Genomic DNA, 18,328 nt, shown 5'->3' with positions numbered 1-18,328 from the left:
CATCAAGGCTTTTGGAGATACTTTTGTAACCCTTTCCAGCTTCATGCAAGTCAACAATTCTTGATCGTAGGTCTTCTGAGAGCTCTTTTCTGCGAGGCATGGTTCACATCAGACAGTGCTTCTTGAAACCAGTAAACCCAAAACAGGTGTGCGTTTTTTAAGGGCAGGACAGCTGTCAGCAACACATTCAATATCATCACACTGATTGGAGTCAAGGTTGGCTCACTCCTGGCTCCAATTAGCTCTGGGAGAAGTCATTAAGCTAGGGCCTCACATACTTTTTCCTCCCTGCACTGTGAATGTTTGCATGTTATGTGCAATTAAACCATGGCAACATCTAATGTTTGTGTAGTATTATGTTCAGAAGACTGTGTTCTTCTATTGTTGTGACTTAGATGACGTTCAGAGCACATTTTATGCCCAATTCATGCAAAACTCCACGTAATCCCAAGGGGTTCACATATTTTTTCTTGCAACTGTATGTGACTATCACTACACGTGTATATCCCAACCACCATGAATAAAATAAAAGAATAGACTAAAATAGAATAGAAAATAAAAGAACAGAATTGTATAGAATAGAACATAAAAGAATAGAATAGAATAAAACAAAACATAATAAAATAGACTAGAAAATAAAAGACTAGAATAGTAAAGAATAGAAAATAAGGGAATAAAATAGAAAGAATAGAAAATAAAATAAAAAAATAGAATAGAAAAGAAATAAATAGAGTAGAACAGAATAGAATATAAAATAAAAAATATATTAAAATAGAATTGACAACAAAGGAATAGAAAAAGAAAAGAATAGAATAGACAATAATATAATGGAATAGAATAGAAAAGAATAGAGTAAAACAAAACCGAATAGAATATAAAATAAAAGAATAAAAAATAGAGTATAATAGAATAAAATAGAAGAAATATAACCATCTTCTGAAATGTGAAATCTGAATAGAATAAATTCTAATTCGAATAGAATAGAATAGAAAATAAAAGAGTAGAATAGAAAAGAATAGAATAGCAAACAGAATAGAATAGAATAAAATAGAATATAACTGTGTTCTGAAATTAAAATTTTGAATAGAATAAATTTGAATTTGAATAAGACAGATAAGAATAGAAAAGAAAAGACTAGAATAGAAAATAATAGAATAGTGTAAACAGTAGAACAGAATGAATATAACTGTCTTCCAAAATGCGAATTTCGAATAGAATACATTGGAATTTGAATAGAATAGATTAGAATAAAAAAAAAATAGAATAGAATTGAATAGAATAGAAAAATAATAGAATAAAACAGAATAGAAAGAATATAACCATCTTTGGAATTTCAAATAGAATAAATTTGATTTAGAATAGAATAGATTAGAAAAGAGAATAAAATAGAATAGAAAAGAACAGAATAGATTAGAATAGAGAAGAATAGACTAGAAAAAAAAACAATAGAATAGAATAGAAAGAAATAGAAAGAATATAACTGTCTTCCAAAATTCGAGTTTTAAATAGAATAAATTTAAATTCAAATGCTGGTTCACATTTTCCAGATTTGGTCGAGTTGAATTAAATTCGATTGAATTAGGAAAATTTGACTTCAAAGAAATTAAACGAATTCTGAAAACAAATTAAATGAATTTAACTAAACAAAATTATGTAAATAAATTGAAAGGAAACAAAACAATGTTTTTCATTTTGCACATGTCTATCTGAGACCACCTGATGGGTTTCTTCAAGGAGACCCTACATAATTGACAATAGACCTCTGACCTCTTGGATCTTGGTAGATTTTATCATAGTTTGGTTGTCCATATGATTCAATTATGCCACCAATGGATATTATTTATTACTATTATAATATCCAGATTCCAATTGAGGTGGAGTATATTATCCCTGTTGTTCATTCCATCTCATCTGATTTTTGGCATTTTGCATACTGTATATGAGGGGCATAGATGTTTATAAAATATTGACTGTGGCGGCTTTACAGTAATCTACACGCGTAATTGCATGGCGGATTATACATTGTACAACTTACAAGTATTTTTTTTTTTTTTTTGCTTTTATGTTCAAACGGTGTCGATTTTCACCTCCTGAGGAAGTGGACCCTTTGTTCATGAAACATGTCAAGAATTCCATTATTGATGACTATTGAAAAATTCTGTTGTATGCAATACACTGACATTTACAGTAATGTAGTGCCATTCCAAATTGCATGCAGTTTCCCCACCGCTCCTGTGTGAACACAGGAGGGGTGCAGGAAACCTCCCTGCACCAATCCCATGCTTACGCAGAAGGAAAAGCTGGGGATTTGAAATCTCCACTGCTTTCTCTCCTATCAGTGCAGGGATGACAGTATGGGCTAGATGGCTTTTGATTGGTCAGCACCATCACGGTGCTGACCAATCAGAAGCTGTCTAGCACATACTGTCATCCCTGCAAGGAGAGGAGAGAAAGCCGCAGGGATTTCAAATCCCCAGACCTGTAAAACGGCTTTCTCTACTCTCCTTGCAGGGATGGAAACGTCAAATAAATTTTAAATAAGAATAAATAAATAAATAAATAGAAATCTAAATTAAAATTGATACATAGCACAATCCATGCTTTTCAAATACAATTATATCTTTATCCCTTCAATTCTAAGTGTGCCATAATGCTGGCAAACATATATCAGGCCTTCGCATACATAATTCTGGTGTGACATTTTATTTTTCTGAAATCAATAACAAACCAGTGTTTGAAACATATTGCTCTGTTGTTGTTATACACAGGAACAGGCATCTTAATAAGGTTTACTAATTTGCTAATTTTAGTGGCAAAGCAATTAATTTTCTGTAACTGGCCATCCCACGCCACAAAACACTTCTGTTGCAATAGATATTTCTCCTGCTAAGTACTGTTAAACTGGATTCAGGATAACTCAAAAGCAAACAAAATCTCTTTTAAAAAAATGAATTAAAGTGATACTAAAGGTTAATTTTTTTTTTTTGTAAAATAACAAACATGTCTATACTTACCCACTCTGTCTAGTGGTTTTGAAGAGAGCAGCCTGGATCCTCCTTTTCTTGGGTGCCCCGTAGGCTCTCCTGTCTCCCCCTTTCTGTTGGGAGGAGCCCGACACACACACACACACACACACACACACACACGGAGCCGCGCCTTGATCCATCCCCCTCTCTCTCCTCATTGCCTGACTGGCTGTAATTGACAGCAGTGGGAACCAATGGCTCCCGCTTGCTGTCTCAACCAATGAGGAGGCAGAGACCTGGGACAGCGGAGGCTGTCGTGCACATCGTTGGATCTTGATGGGGCTCAGGTAAGTATTGAGGGGGCTGGGGGCACTGCTGCACACAGTTTTTTACCTTCATGCATATGCAGGTTATATTCCTGGAGAGGACTGGGAGGACTATTACCACTAGACAAAAGATTGGTTTCTTTTTATTGATATCAGAGTGACCCTTTTCTGCTTGGGGCTTTTTGGACCATATAAGTACCTTGTCCGATGCGCTTCCTATTGTGGATTTGTAATGCTGTCCAATTGGCGGACATCTACATTTTTGACTGAGGGACCTTTTCCACTTCTGTAGATCCAATGCTCATGTTCTCCACTGGCCTCCTACGAAGTCATTGATGTTACTAATGGAATATATACTTTGTCTCCCTGAAGACGTGGGCTGCATCCCGTGAAACGTGTCGGAAAATAAAGTATCAGCTTGGAACGATTATGCCAACTATGATATTCATGCTATCAAATGCCATATTCTGCAGTGTTATATATTAATATTGTCTATTAAGCAATATATGTTTTTTAAGATGAATGTGTTATCTGCTCAGCTTTCATTACCACAACTGTGGTTTGACTTTTATCAATAAAGCAGTTGTTGTTATATGCTTCGAATATTTCATTTTGTGGTATGGTGCCTTTAAATCCCCATTAGTTTTTCTAGTAAGAGTTATGTATTTTTGAGTGTCTTATTATTAAGGGGCATGGCACCAATAAATCCTACTAGCAAAGGGGGGAGACCTTAGTGTGGGTCTCCATCTCCCGTTCTCTTTTTCCTCTAATATTAAAAAAAAAACCTTGAGCCTTTACAACCGCTTTAACCAAGTTGTTCATTACCATTGAGGAAATTGAATTCTTGATTCTGTCATCAAGACAACAGACTGAAGTTATGAGATAAAACTGTATTCTGCCCATCCCACCCCCAAAAATTCTTAAATATGTTTGCTGCAGAAACACTACTCTGGAATAGAATGATGAACAATCAAGTAATCAAATGCCTAGTCATTTACTCATGGATCCTGATCCGCTCATTCGGTGGGGATCACATTTGCTTGTGAGGGATCACATCGCATTTGCTTTCCACTGGGATTTTGATCCACAGTTTCTGGAAAGGTAAATATTTCAGGGACACGGTGAACTTTTAAAACAATTAGGTCTGGTTTACACTAGTGTGATTTCAGATGCGACTTGAGAATTTCAATGGTACCTCTTCACATCAATGCAACTCAGCACGGCACAATTTCGGAAAATGTTCCTGTACTACTTTAGTGCAACTCTAGAATAATTTTGCCCCCATAGAACATGCAAACCACTTCAAAGTAGCATCCAAGTTTCACTACATAATCGCATTGAAAATGGAACCGTAGGTGTGTGAACCTAGCCTTACAGATCTGGTAACATTTCATATTTATATATTGAGATTGAAAATGACACATGTCCATCAATGCAAAAATAAAAAATATACTTTGCATCCTCTCTGTATCCTAAACCCACAGTTGATCCAGAGGAAAGCAAAAAAAAAAAATACTTCCATATCCTTGATAGGCAGATTTTTTCTTTTAAAAACAACATGCTGTCATGACTAGAACCATTTAATAGAGAAGAATATTTGAAGCTTTCATAGCTTATATAGTAAAGAATACCTGGCAGTGTGAGCATGCATCCGCTTTCCCTTTGGGCTTACAGAGTGCAAAAATATTTATTTTCGTTTTTGCTGTTAAGTGGCTGACCTTACAGTTGGAATAACTGCTCCAGAGTCCAAAGTGTGGAGACATGCGAAATTTGGATCAGGTGACTCCTTTGATCCAAATATCGCGTGCGATATTGAAAAAGTTAATTCACCTACCAGACCCCCTAGCAAAGCACCTTGCGCCCACATTGTTGGAGACAAGGGTCTCCTCTCCACAACCCTAGCCCAGTGGTTGTGGGGGTGCCAGGAGGTTACTTATTGGAATGTGGAAGCCCCCTAATAAGGGGACCCCAGCCCCCCCATGTGAATGAGTAGGGGATACATAGTACTCTTACTCATTCACCAGAAAATTACAAGTGTAAATTAAAACACCCCACAGTTATTGACAAGTTCTTAAAAGTCCCCCCCAGATGTAGACTACATCCGTCAATTACGAACAACACCACTGGCACGAAAAAAAGTCACACCTACTCTATTGCTTGACTCCCACCAGTTGACATGCTGCTTCCCCCACTGCATAAATAAACGAGGGGGGCCCACCACAACATGGATGTGTCCATGTATGGTCAATGATGTCATTGGGTGGACCCACCCCCTTGTGACATCATTGATCAAACAGGGATGTGTCATGTCTGGTTGATAACATCATGGGGTGTCCCTTCCCCTTTGTGCTGTGCTTGACCAAACATGGATGTATGCATGTATGGTCAGTGATGTCACTGAGTGTTTCCACCCTCTTATGACATCATTGACTCCACCCTCTCATTTATCTAAGAGGCTGGGGAAAGCGGCATGTTAGTTGGTGGCAGCCATTGGACAGAACTGTTCTTCATGATCGATGATGGATGTACATCAGGAGACATTTTTTAAATGTATTTTTAACTGCTTTCCTGGTGCCCTGTAGCAGAAATGCTGCCACAGGGTGGCAGGGCTGCACAAAATCACATATATATATATGTGATTTTGCATTTCCGGGTAGGGGGCGCGCCTCAGCTGTCGATCACCTGGTCCCGACCAGGGATTCCCCTCCTGAACCCGGCGCTCGCCGAATATCAATGATGAGGAAGAGACCTGTATGTAAACAATACAGATCTCTCCACTGTCAGCTCCTGCACATTGCTTTATATTGCTCTGCATATCGAATGTAACCCTAGGTCACGAGTTAACTCTTTGATTGGGGGGAACCCCACGCATTTGAAGTTTAAGTCTTTTTTACAGCTGACATGGTGACAACATGGGTGAGTAATGGTTGTTAGAACGCCGACAGGTGCTGGACTTCTTAACTGTTACACTGTCACATTTAGCAGTGGTAGGAATACCTCTACTAAATGTTTCACTTCCAGCTGCAGCTGGAGGTCTGGACTGTGTTAAAATAAGGTGCAGAAACAGTGGTTATGAAGGGTCAGCTTTTTAAAAAAATAAACACATCATAGTTACGTTATCTGTGCAATGATTCTACACATAGCAGCCTCTTCTCGGGTACCCTGCCGGCACTTCTGGCCATTCCCCCCAGCTGTGTGCCCCCATAGCAAGTTGCTTGCTCTGGCATCACTTGTGTGTGTGTGCTCACTCCTGAACCGCCTCTGTGTGTCTACAGAGCGTGGCTCAGCCCCACCCCCTGTTCCCGCCTGTCAATGGCTCCTGCTGCTGTGTCTCAGCCAATGACAAGAGAGAGTCCCAGGAGAGCATTGGCTCTCATTCACAGTGCTAGATTGGGCTCAGGTAAGTATTGGGGGCTGCAGGGGAACCTACACACTGAAGATTTTTTACCTTCATGCATAGAATGCATGAAGATAAAAAAACCTTCAGCCTGTAGAATTACTTTAATGCCTTATCCTCAGATCCAGATGGAAAGGAAATCTTAATCCCCTTTCTCAAGCCATTGTAAAGTGTTTGAGCAAAATACAGTGATGTCTTTAGTATCAAACAGAATGGACGATGGGCCAGTCTGTAGGCTGTGGGGTGAGGGGAAGCCCAGGCATTAGGCACCCAGAGGGAAGATACGGCCCACACAGTAGTTGCAAATATGAAGTTATATTGTCAAAATGTTCATGAAACAGTAACATATTTCCAAAGTATAGAGCAGGAGTCAACAATCACAGCAGATTTGCAGATGGAGAGAATGATGCACAGAGGCTGGCTGCACTGGGCACAGAGAGGGGCTGGGAGGCAGATGCTGCAAGTAGAAGAAGCGGAGAAGTTCCCCAAGGAGCTCTGACTCTATGCCAGGGGTGTCAAACTGATGGACCTCCAGCTGTTGTGAAACTACAAGTCCCATCACGACTCTGCCTGTGGGAGTCATGCTTGTAACTGTCAATCTTGCAATGCCTCATGGGACTTGTAGTTCTGCAAAAGCTGGAGGGTCGCCAGTTTGACACCTGTGCTCTATGCTGTCCCTCCTCATCCAGAACCTTTTCCTGTGCTAGGCACACACTCTCCATGACAGGTTCCTGTCCCTGACCTAGTCACATGCAGAATGAGTGGCAACTACAGTGAGCCAGGGCTTTTTGTAAGCTCTGCCCTAAAGATGACGCAGGGGTCACCCATGTGATATTGTCCGTTAGAGAAGAGAAGACTTCTGTTCCTCAATGCATTGAGCTTACTTGGTTCTTGGTGAGTTTTCACTGTAACTAATGCCCTTCAGGGTGACTTTCTGAACAAATGTACCCCATAGAGGTTCTTCTGAGGTTATAGAAGGACCCTACCCCACAGGGTTGTAGTGCAGGCCCCATCGGGTCCCCTTATCATGCAATAACTTTGACTCTGAGGGTTACAGGAGTCTAAATATTTTATGAATGAACAGTGTCTGGAGTGCAGGTGTATAAGTAGGAGTGTTTGCACCAATACAATGTCATTCAAGACTATTTAGATTTATTCTCTAACTTGGGGTGCTATGTTAGAAAATGTGGTAATGTTGCAGTAATATTCCACACTCAGAGACAATATCTGAGCTTTGCAGGCAGCTTTTGAGCCGAAGGATTGAAAAATATGTATGCAAGCATCTGTGTGGATGTATTCTAAATTTAAGATGGATGAGAACAGGATTGGCATGCTTCTGACATCTCTAGCACAATCCACCATTAAACTCAGATGTCTGGTTAATGTGGCAACTGCAAACGTAATGCCAGCAACAATGTCAGATAATTTGCTGTTTCTTATTATTGCAGCATTGTTACCCTGATTATCCACTTTTATAAAACAGATACATTGTGGATAGAAATGTACAAAATTTTTCATCATCTCTAAAACAAATTGATTGCTTAATAAATCCTATACACATCATTTGTTTTGCTCATGTTATCCTCCAATAGTAAACAAGCCATCTGTATACACTTTTGTGATGATAGATGCTCTGCCAGTCTGAGATTGCCATGCTTTTCGATCGGCTGTGTTTGTCTGGAGAGTTCAATATACGAAGCGCAAGCCAGATTAGAAAAGATTTTTGCTTTTCACTGCTGAAGAAACACAGCAAACTGAATCCAATAAAGCAATGACACTATTTAAAATTATTACTAGCTTTGATCTGAAACTAGCTAAATAACTACTGGCAGACAGCAATAAGAGCCATAACCTAGTTACTGTGTTCATCACGTTCATTTTTGTTTTTAGTTCCTCCAGAATTTATACACAGTAATCTATTAGACATACACAAAGTTTCTATTTTAGAGGGGTCTCAGAAAAATCATATCTCTGACTGACAGTGTTACTGTAGGACAGTCACAGTTTGAAATACAGGTTCACCATAATAACATTTTTTTTCACAAGTATAACTGATGTTTTCTTTATTTCCCTTTCTGTAGTCACATAAATTATCTGTTTTTCCCAGCATTGACAAGTCTTCAGTTTTCTTTCTTTTTTTTTTATTCCACCCACAATTTCATATTTCCCGCTTGCTACAGGTAACAGTATCTGCACCTATGTTTACAAAATAAAATAACTCAAATAATTTTAACTAGCTCTTGACCTTACTTCAAAAGCTAGTTATAAATTGGGGTGGTTGCAATTTTAGTATAGTTTGTTGGATTCGGGGTGGATGCCTTCAGCTGCCATTGTGCTCTTAATGTGTCCCTGCGCCTTAAAAGAGGAATGGGCTCCCTCCCGGCATAGCTGTCCTTAGTTTATTCACTGTTACATATGCTTCAACTTGGAGACTTTCAAATTTAAGAGATAGGACTGTACTTCACAGAGGAGCCTTGGCGAGGCAGTGCGGCTACCACATATATTTGCAAATGTGTGCAACTAAAACCTCTGTTTTTAACATAACGTGTTAGACAGGGTCAATTAGTTTTTTTTCAGGCTAGCTGGCAAGTGTGCTGAAAAATGTTCTGTTTGTTTGTAATGTTAAATGAACTTCCATGTGTACGTTACTTCCAAAGATAGTTATACATTTGGGTGGTTGCCACTTTTGTATAGCGTGTTAATTGTATTTGGCATGGGGACACACTGGACACTTTAAGCTGCTATTGTGCTCTTGATGGACTTCTAATGTATCCCTGCACCTTTAGGGAAAAATGGACTCCTTCCAGGCATAACTGCCCTTAATATATACTCTGCTATGTATGCTCCAACTTGGAGACACTCAAATTTAAGAGTTAAGACTGCACTGTACAGAGGAGCCTTGGTGAGGCAGTGCACCCTCCACATATGTTTGCAAATATGTGCAACTAAAACCTCTGTTTTAACCTAAATTGTTAGACAGTGCCAATTTTTTTTTTGCAGACTAACTGATGTGTGCTGTGAAGTTTTCTGTTTGTTTGTAACTTGTGGAATTACCCTAACATTACTAGCCATGCACATTGCAGATGTTCTAGTATATTAAAAATAGCTACTGCATGTTAAAAAGTGATATTCAAGTGTCTTTGTGCTCCTCACTGTTTAACACTTTAAAAGTGTTGGTATGGAGATAAAAGGTAGATTTCCCTGATCTATGCAGAAAGAAGACATTTTAGAACTGCAGAATAGAAGAGATATTATCATCTCCTCTCTGAGGCATGCAATCACCTACTCTTCCTCTGTTCCAGCATTGCAGCCTTCTTGAATCTTTTAGGAGTTTCACATTTCCAGGAGTACTAGATGTCTGTCTTGCACACAGTGGTTCCATGAACCCTATGTCCCTTCAGGACTCAGCCATAATGTAGGGGGACAATGGCATCTGACACTCCCAGAAGTGAAAAATGCCAAAGAATGTTATGGGAGCTTCAATGGGAGCACATACTGCTGGGGAGTTGAGTATAACACCTTATATCACAGAAAGCTGGCTTATGCAGCACTTGAATGAAGGAAAGGTGGACGACATGGGCCACCAGACAGGTGAGTGCAATCTTTTCTCACAGGAAGTTTGCACTAGGATAGGAATGAGATCCAGCCTCTAACAGAAGTCGTACATTTACCTGTCCAGTGGACAGTGACTGAATTCCTTGCTCTTTTGCAAGGCTTCAGGCACAACTGTTGTCAGGCACTTCCAGGTATCTCAGAAACCATGTCCTCTGCTGCCTTTCACTAAAATAATATGATTGGGCTCCTAGTACTTGTAAATCAATTGCATCTAAACTTGTTTGCCTATATTTAGTAAAGCATTTTGTAGCATATACAATAAAGGGTTCCTCTGCTGCCTCTCCCCTTATTTCCATAAAGCTTATTAATTCCACAAGTTGTAAAGATTCCTTTACATGCTTTTCTCCACCAAGCCCAATATACAGAAGAGAAACACATCCAACTAAATATAACAAAGCGGTAACAATATTTCAAAAATCCCAGTGAAATGGGAACCAAGTTTGGGTGCTATTAGTGACTCAGAAAGCTGATGACATTTACTGTAGATGTCATCTTTAGCTTTAAAATTAGATCCTGTTTTAAAATGAAATAATTTGAAATGAAAATGTTGATGCCGCCTCTTGTCGCTTCTTGCTTTTGTACTTTTATTGCCTTTCTTCTGTGCTTAGAAAAAAAAAATCTATTTTGTGATACTAGTTAATTCTTTTACTCCTTTGCCTTCTTCAATATCTCACTCGTTTCAAGACATTCCAATGAAAATCTATTGTGCAGAGTACTAACTTCTGAAAACTGGCAGCAATTTACAACATTCATAGCCCTGAACCACAGGTCCCAGGGGAACAGCAATCACTTATCTTGTTAAACAGCAAGGCGCTCTTCTCAAGTTAATTTTCTTGTATACTTGAAAAATCTTTTATTCATTGCTTTAAAAAGACACATGATTTCTTACATGCGATTTGCTCACATTTTATGTTTGTATAAAAATGTTGTATACATTGTCTATTAGCTTTATCATAAATAACAGAGGAACGTGGATGAAATACCGGTTAATTAAAGTGGATTCCCCAATTTAACCAAAACCCGAATTTCTTTGTGCTCTTTTTGACTAGTAATAAAAAGGAATCTCCCCACTTGTGGTACCTTCCAATTTTCCTGGTACCAAGAACTAGGATTTCATATTTCACCCCCTATTGCAACCTGATATTGTGATTTTGTGATTGTGACCTTCGGTCCCTCCAGAACTACCCAGAACGTCTTACCAGAGCTACCCTGTACTTCAGTGTGAGGGATCCTGTCTATGTGGTGTAACAGTGCAGGGCCCTGCCACAGGATAAAAATAGGTAGAAGTGGTCAGGTAATGGACACAGAGTCTGCACATGTGCGGAGTGCAGAACTGTGAAGCGTAGATTGAGTGGAGAAAACTGCTTTTGCAGGTTTTTCTGGATTTTTATATTTCTGGATAGGGTTCCATAGTTAGGAGATTTCAAAGTGCCTTGGGAGGGAAGAAATCTCCAATCCAGTGTCCAGATTTTGTGGTGAACCAGCAGGGTGTGAGGCCAGGTGCTCATAGCCCTTAAATGATGGTCTGCTGAGGGTTGCAGGGGGAGTGAAGTGCAGTTGGAGCAGTGGCTGCCATTGTAAATCTCTGTGTGAGACAGATGCTGTGTGCTCAAGGGCTCAAGGCTGTGTGCATTAAAGAAGTCTGAAGCAGTGCACCAGGGATAGCTAGTGGTATGGGAGACCCATATCAGCAGAGGTACTGCTGACCAGCAGTGCTAATAAGGAGTAGCCAGGAGGCTTAGCATTTTTCATTTGTATTTACCTTTGGAGAAGAACCCCTGTGTGGGAAAGTGTATTTTGGACTTTTGTGTTTTTTGTTTCTTGCCTTTCAATAAAAGTGGGCTACCAAGCCCTGAAAACGAGTTTCTGACTAGCATGGACTCACTTGGAAAGCATCTTCCACTAGAGCTAACCATTCCCCATGTTACAAGTGGTGGAGGATGTGGGCAGAAGGTGGTAGAATCCAGGTCCTTGCTCCACAGTGAGTTTGAATGTCAGGAACTGTTTGTCTGTGGAAGTGCATCCAGGCAATAAGCATTTCATGCAGGTGGTGTGCCTGTGAAAAAGTAAGACTTTTTTTTTTGCTGTGGACTGTGTAACAAGTCGCTGTGTGTGACTGCAACAATGCGGAGGTTAAAGCAAAGAAAGGATGTAATCCTCGCTGAAACAAAAGAGAGGATACTGTGGCTAAAAGGTATTTTGCCACATAACCCAGCCAGGCCAGAAAATTCAGCTTTGTGTGAACTAGCTGTGGACTGGGGAATTGATTGCATCACCCCCAGTTAAAGGGGAAGTGAAAGGTGTTGTGCATGGAAACATGAATCCAGGTGTGCAACAGCGTGTGCCAAGGAGCAGTGGCATCAATGTCCATGGCCAGTCAGAATGTTTGGAATCCAAGGAGTCTGCCTGCCCAAGATCGTGACCAGTGGTGTTGAGAGCAGTATCCCATGGCAACGAGAAAAGAGTGCCAGTCATTGAGGAATTGCCAAGAAGTTCAGAGTCCAGTACCATGCTTGGAGTGTGGTCAAGTGGGGCATAGGATCTTTACTTGCCCTAGGTTCTGGAATATGGCCGCAATAGTCTGGAAAGGCTGCAATGTCATCCTGTATCCACATAGGGGCAGTAACCTGTGATGATGCAGCTGAGAGACAGCGCACTCAACTGAAGCCAAATCAACTGCTACAGCAGCTGGTAAGACTGTTGCAGTTTATGGGACTGATCCCAGTGAAGCAGGAATGTGTCCGGCAGATAAATCTGCTGCGTGTATACGACACATGAACTTGCTGCAGTGTGCTACCCTTAGTAGTGTGGAGACACAGGTTGAGGAACAACCTGCTGCAAGATTAAGAACTCAAAAAGACTTGGGGCCTCTGTGTGTGCCTGGTGTAATCCAGCAAAGTGCTGGGAATATTAAACTAAGGATGACCAAAACAATCTGTGTGCCAGGTTCCCTAGTGACAGGTGCTGCAGAGTAGCCCAGGGAAACCTACCAGGAGCCTGCAGTGACAGAGCAGAGGGTTTCCAAGGTCAGCTATGGAGCTGTCCAAGTGGTGTGTGAAAGGCAGAGACCGCCCAGAGGATCTGCTATGTCTAATGATGATGATGTTGAAATATGTACTGAGGTTGGTGATGTGTTCATTAACAGTGATGAAAGGGAGATATCTCCATTAGCAACCAGAGGCAGAGCCACAGGGTTGTCCATGGAAGTTTCTAGGGGTCTCCATGTGTTGTAACCAGATATTGACCAGGACAACACTGATACCACTCTGCTGGTACACAGGAGTCTGCCTCATGCTGTAAGAATGTGTGGGAGCAGTCCATTCACCCTATGTGTAACCCGGCTGGTAAGGGGTTAAGTCAGCATGTCAAAGCTGAAAGTATAAAACTGTGTGTAGCAGTAGCACCACCAGAGCAAGCAGGCCAAATGGTGTATTGTAGCCTGATTGAATTGATCCATTGTCTCAGTGTGATAAGAGTAAAAACGTGTAGTCACAATGTGATGTACATAGAACTGACAAAGGTTCTGTTTGTGCTGCAGAGTCCCAGGTGCCTCCTAGAGCAGGTGCTGTGGTGCTGCGGAGCACCCATGATGGAAACTTAATGGATTGGGACAGTTGGACCAAAAATTGATAGCCATGATGGACAAGGCTATGGTATGCAACAAGGGTGTGGACACGACAACTGCTGTGCCAGACAGAGGGATCGCAGAGCGGCTGATGGTTGAAGACGTAGAGGCCCCAGCTAAGGTTGTTTCCCTTCAGTCAGAAGGACTGCATAAGGATGCATGTATGGCAGATGTGTTGTCCACAGCCCAACAGCTGAATAATGTCAAGTTTCAAGATGACCAGGCAACTAATATTGACTTGCAGAGGCTCATTGTTGAGTTAGAGGGGATGAGTAAGAGACATGCATCTGACAGTGCTTTGGGGGAACACTAGGCTGTGATCGTGAGTACTTCCAGTGAGGTGGAGGTCTGTTCAAATGTGTCAACCTCTAAAGCTGCAGTGGATGAGCCCCTCCACGTCTCTGACAAGGTAACGGTCGAGAAAGAGGTCACACATTTAGACGTGGAATGTATAGAGATGGCAGAAACTTAATTAGACCTGCTAGAGTTGGTAGAAATGCAATTGCTGTACACTTGGGTGTCTCCACCACAGTCGCACAAGGTGGTACTGTGGGGTACCAATAGGTGGAGCCAGGTAGTACAGGCTGTGCTGGGTACCTTGGATCAGGAGTGGAAATGGTTGATACAATGCCTATTGCCTGTGTGAAAGGTGATCTCACAGTTTCTTATGGGGGTGCTTCCAGTCATTGGTTTGGATAGAAGGTGCTCAGGAGAACTGTTAGAGATATAGGAGGTCTCTCAACCTGTTGCGGTGATGGATACATCTGCTAGTGCGGTCCGAGGTGCGACTGAGCAAAAGTTAATAATTGGCGCGGATACTGCCTCGCCCGATAGACCTCATAAGAAGGAAGGGCCTGGAATAGATGCAGCAGTAGCAGAGGTTCTGTCCACTACCCACAATGAGGTAAGAGTGGATGTATCTGGACCCCCTGAATGATGGCACTGATAGTATCAGAGATTGTGATGGTGAAAGATGTGATCTTTTAACAGCTAACAATGGTATTTGTGACTGTGACGTGATGAGTAAACCAATGGAAACTATGTTAAGCAATGCTGTGTGCTTTGATCAGTGAAAGTTTATAGGACCATTGCCCCCAGAGAGCTGGACAACAGACAAATTGGAGGTGTGTGAAGGTCACGTTAGGGCTAGTTGCTCGCCTGCGTGTGGTCCCCCCTCGGGTCTGGTCCTAACAGACACTAATAAAGAAGACACTGAAGTTATTAATTGTGGAAAAGGTGATTTGTTGCCAAATGGTATGGTAAAAGACGGTTTGTTTTTTGAAAGTAACCATGAAAAGTGTAATTCATTGGGGAGTGTGCCTGGGAATAAGGTTTTGGTTGCTGTGGATAACCACATAAAGGTTGTTGAATCCGGAGGAATGTCAAATGTGATTAAAAGTGGTTCAAATGAGAGGGAAAGTGGCTGTGCAATAAACATAGGGTGTTCCCTACAGCTTCAGGACAGGGAGTTGGGGAGACATGACAAGAATGATAACACACCCTCAGAAAATGAGAATAGGCCCAGGAACCCCAAGAGAAGAGGGAGACGGTTTAATGTAAAGAATAGAATAACACCATTGAGATTCAAGGTAGTGTGGGCCTAGAAACATGCTCGGAAAAAGGATTGAGCCTACGTGGCTAACAGTTTGAATTGAGGTCTATGTTGTGCTGTTTATTTATATAATCTACGTGGCTAACAGTTGGCACAGAGGTGTACCAACCAAAGTAGTGGGATAATGTGTTCCGCCCCCTACTGGGTCAAAAAAAAGGGGGTATGTAACAGTGCAGGGTGCTGTCACAGGATAAAAATAGGTAGAAGTGGTCAGGTAATGGACACAGGGTCTGCACATGTGTGGAGTGCAGAACTGCAGAGAGTAGATTTTGAGTGGAGAAAACTGCTGTTGCAGATTTCTCCAGATTTTGATATTTCTGGATGGGGCTCCGTAGTTTGGAGATTTCAAAGTGACTTGGGAAGTACGAAATCTCCAATCCAGTGTCCAGATGTAGTCAACCAGGTGCTCATAACCCTTATAATGATGGTCTGCTGAGGGTTGCAGGGGGGAGTGGAGTGCAGTTGGAGCAGTGGCTGTCGTTGAGACTCTCTGTGTGAGACAGATGCTGTGAGCATCAAAAGGGCTCAAGGCTGTGTGCATTAAAGAAGTCTGAGGCATTCTGCTAGGAATAGCCAGTGGTCTGGGAGACCCATACCAGCAGAGGTACTGCTGACCAGCAATGCTAATAAGGAGAAGCCAGGAGGCTTAGCATTTTTCATCTGTATTTACCACTGGAGAAGAACCCCTGTGTGGGAAAGCTTATTTTGGACTTTTGTGTTTTTGTTTCTTGCCTTTTAATAAAAGTGGGCTACCAAACCCTGAAAAAGAGTTTCTGACTAGCGTGGACTCACTTGAAAAGCATCTACCACTAGAGCTAATCATTCCCCATGTTCCAGTGGATAATAGCAAGACGTCGTTGGTAATCTGAACTGGTTTACTGAAGTAGTGATTCTCAGGTTTTTGGAGACTATACCATGCACCACACTACCCTGATAGAGCCACATAGACATTGCTGTAAAGAGCCCATGTTTGTGCAACTTTCATAATCTGTTTTGAATTATTTTGCAGTGTATGCATGTCATTTGCTATCCTGAACCTGTTTTGCATTATTTTTTCTAAATTTGCAACTGCTTAGTAAATTGCATGCTATAGTTACCCCCATCTGATCACTCAACTTATTACTTCTTCAGCTAAAGTTTCCTACTGGAAATATAAGTATTCATCCCCTTCCCGCAACTGCCTACTGGCCCTTTAAGTCAGCAACAGAGGCAGTGCTTCCAATCCAGAAAACAGTGAGCAGGTCTTGATTGACAAGCTACCAGCGTTGCCAGCCTCCTGAAGTGAAATTTACTGACAGGATGCCAAAAATTTACTGATAACACCAAATCATAAAATTTCCTGCCAGAGACAATGTTTTACTGACACATCAAAAAAGTGAGTAAAATTACCATTTTCAGTGCACAATTATTATTATTATTATACAGTATTTATAAAGCGCCAACAGTTCGCTCAGTGCTGTACATTACAATGGGAGACAGAACAGTACAATTACAATACAATGTGATACACGAGGGGTTCGAGGGCCCTGCTCTTTTGAGCTTACAATCTAGGAGGGAGGGGATAGTGGTACAGAAGGAGATGGCTGTGGGGGATGGAGTGGTAGGAAGAGTGGAGGAGGTCGGCAATTACAGTAGCAGGGGGTGGGGTAGGCTTCCCTGAAGAGGTGGGTTTTCAGGGTGCACCTAAAGGAGAGGAGAGTAGGTGATAGTCTGATGGATTGGGGTATGGAGTTCCAGAGGATGGGTGATGCCCTGGAGAAGTCCTGGAGGCGGGCATGGGAGGAGGAGACCAGGGAACTAGAGAGAAGGAGGTCTTGTGAGGAGCGGAGAGTGCGTGTTGGGTGGTATTTAGATATTAGGTCGGTGATGTAGTTTGGGGCAGTATGATGGACAGCTTCGTAAGTCAGTGTTAGGATTTTGAATTTGATCCGTTGGGCAATCGGAAGCCAGTGGAGGGATTGACAGAGGGGGGTGGAGGAAACAAAGCAGTTGGTAAGGTGGATGAGTCTGGCTGCCGTTTTCAGGATCGACTGAAGCAGGGATAGCCTGTGGCAAGGCAGGCCAGTGAGGAGGGAGTTGCAGTAACCGAGTCGTGATATGATGAGGGAGTGGATGAGCTTCTTAGTGGTTTCCAGGGTTAGGAACGTGCGGATTTTGGCGATGTTGCGGAGGTGGAGTCTGCATGAGTTTGTTAGTGATTGGACTTGGGGCTGGAAGGATAGATTGGAGTCAAGTATGACCCCAAGTACTCTGGCTTGGGGGGCGGGCCTGATGGTGGCATTGTTGGACGTGATGGAGAAGTCAGTGGGGGGAAGATGAAGAGCTCGGTTTTGGAGAGGTTCAGTTTAAGGAAGTGGAGCGACATCCAGTCTGATATGTCGTTCAGTAGGTTTGTGATTCGGGCGGAGACTGAGGGGGTAAGGTGAGGGGTGGAGAGATAGATTTGCGTGTTGTCGGCATAGAGGTGATAGTTGAAGCCATGAGAGTGTATGAGTTGGTCAAGGGAGGAGGTGTAGATGGAGAAGAGAAGGGGCCCGAGGACATAGCCTTGAGGGACCCCAACAGAGAGGGGGAGGGAGGGGGAGGTGGTAGCATTGTAGGTAACGCTGAAGGAGCGTTGTGATAGGTAGGACGAGAGCCAGGAGAGAGTGGAGTCTCTGAGGCCAAGGGAGTGTAGCTTTTTGAGGAGGAGGGAGTGGTCGACTGTGTCGAAGGCCGCGGAGAAGTCGAGGAGTATGAGTACTGCGTAGTGGCCGTTAGCTTTGGCGGTTAGCAGGTGGTTGGATA

At 42.0% G+C, this 18,328-nt stretch overlaps 1 pseudogene; it reads left to right on the top strand.

Annotated features, from left to right (window-relative positions):
* Window positions 1–13,904: 13,904 nt before the first annotated feature.
* On the top strand, window positions 13,905–14,659 carry LOC149445553 (uncharacterized; annotated as a pseudogene).
* Window positions 14,660–18,328: the final 3,669 nt, after the last annotated feature.

This window comes from Staurois parvus, unplaced genomic scaffold, assembly GCF_062004578.1.
Source record: "Staurois parvus isolate SC_StPar_1 unplaced genomic scaffold, SC_StPar_1.0 ptg000719l, whole genome shotgun sequence".
NCBI lineage: Eukaryota > Metazoa > Chordata > Amphibia > Anura > Ranidae > Staurois > Staurois parvus.
This window is presented reverse-complemented; position numbering and strand designations above follow the sequence as displayed.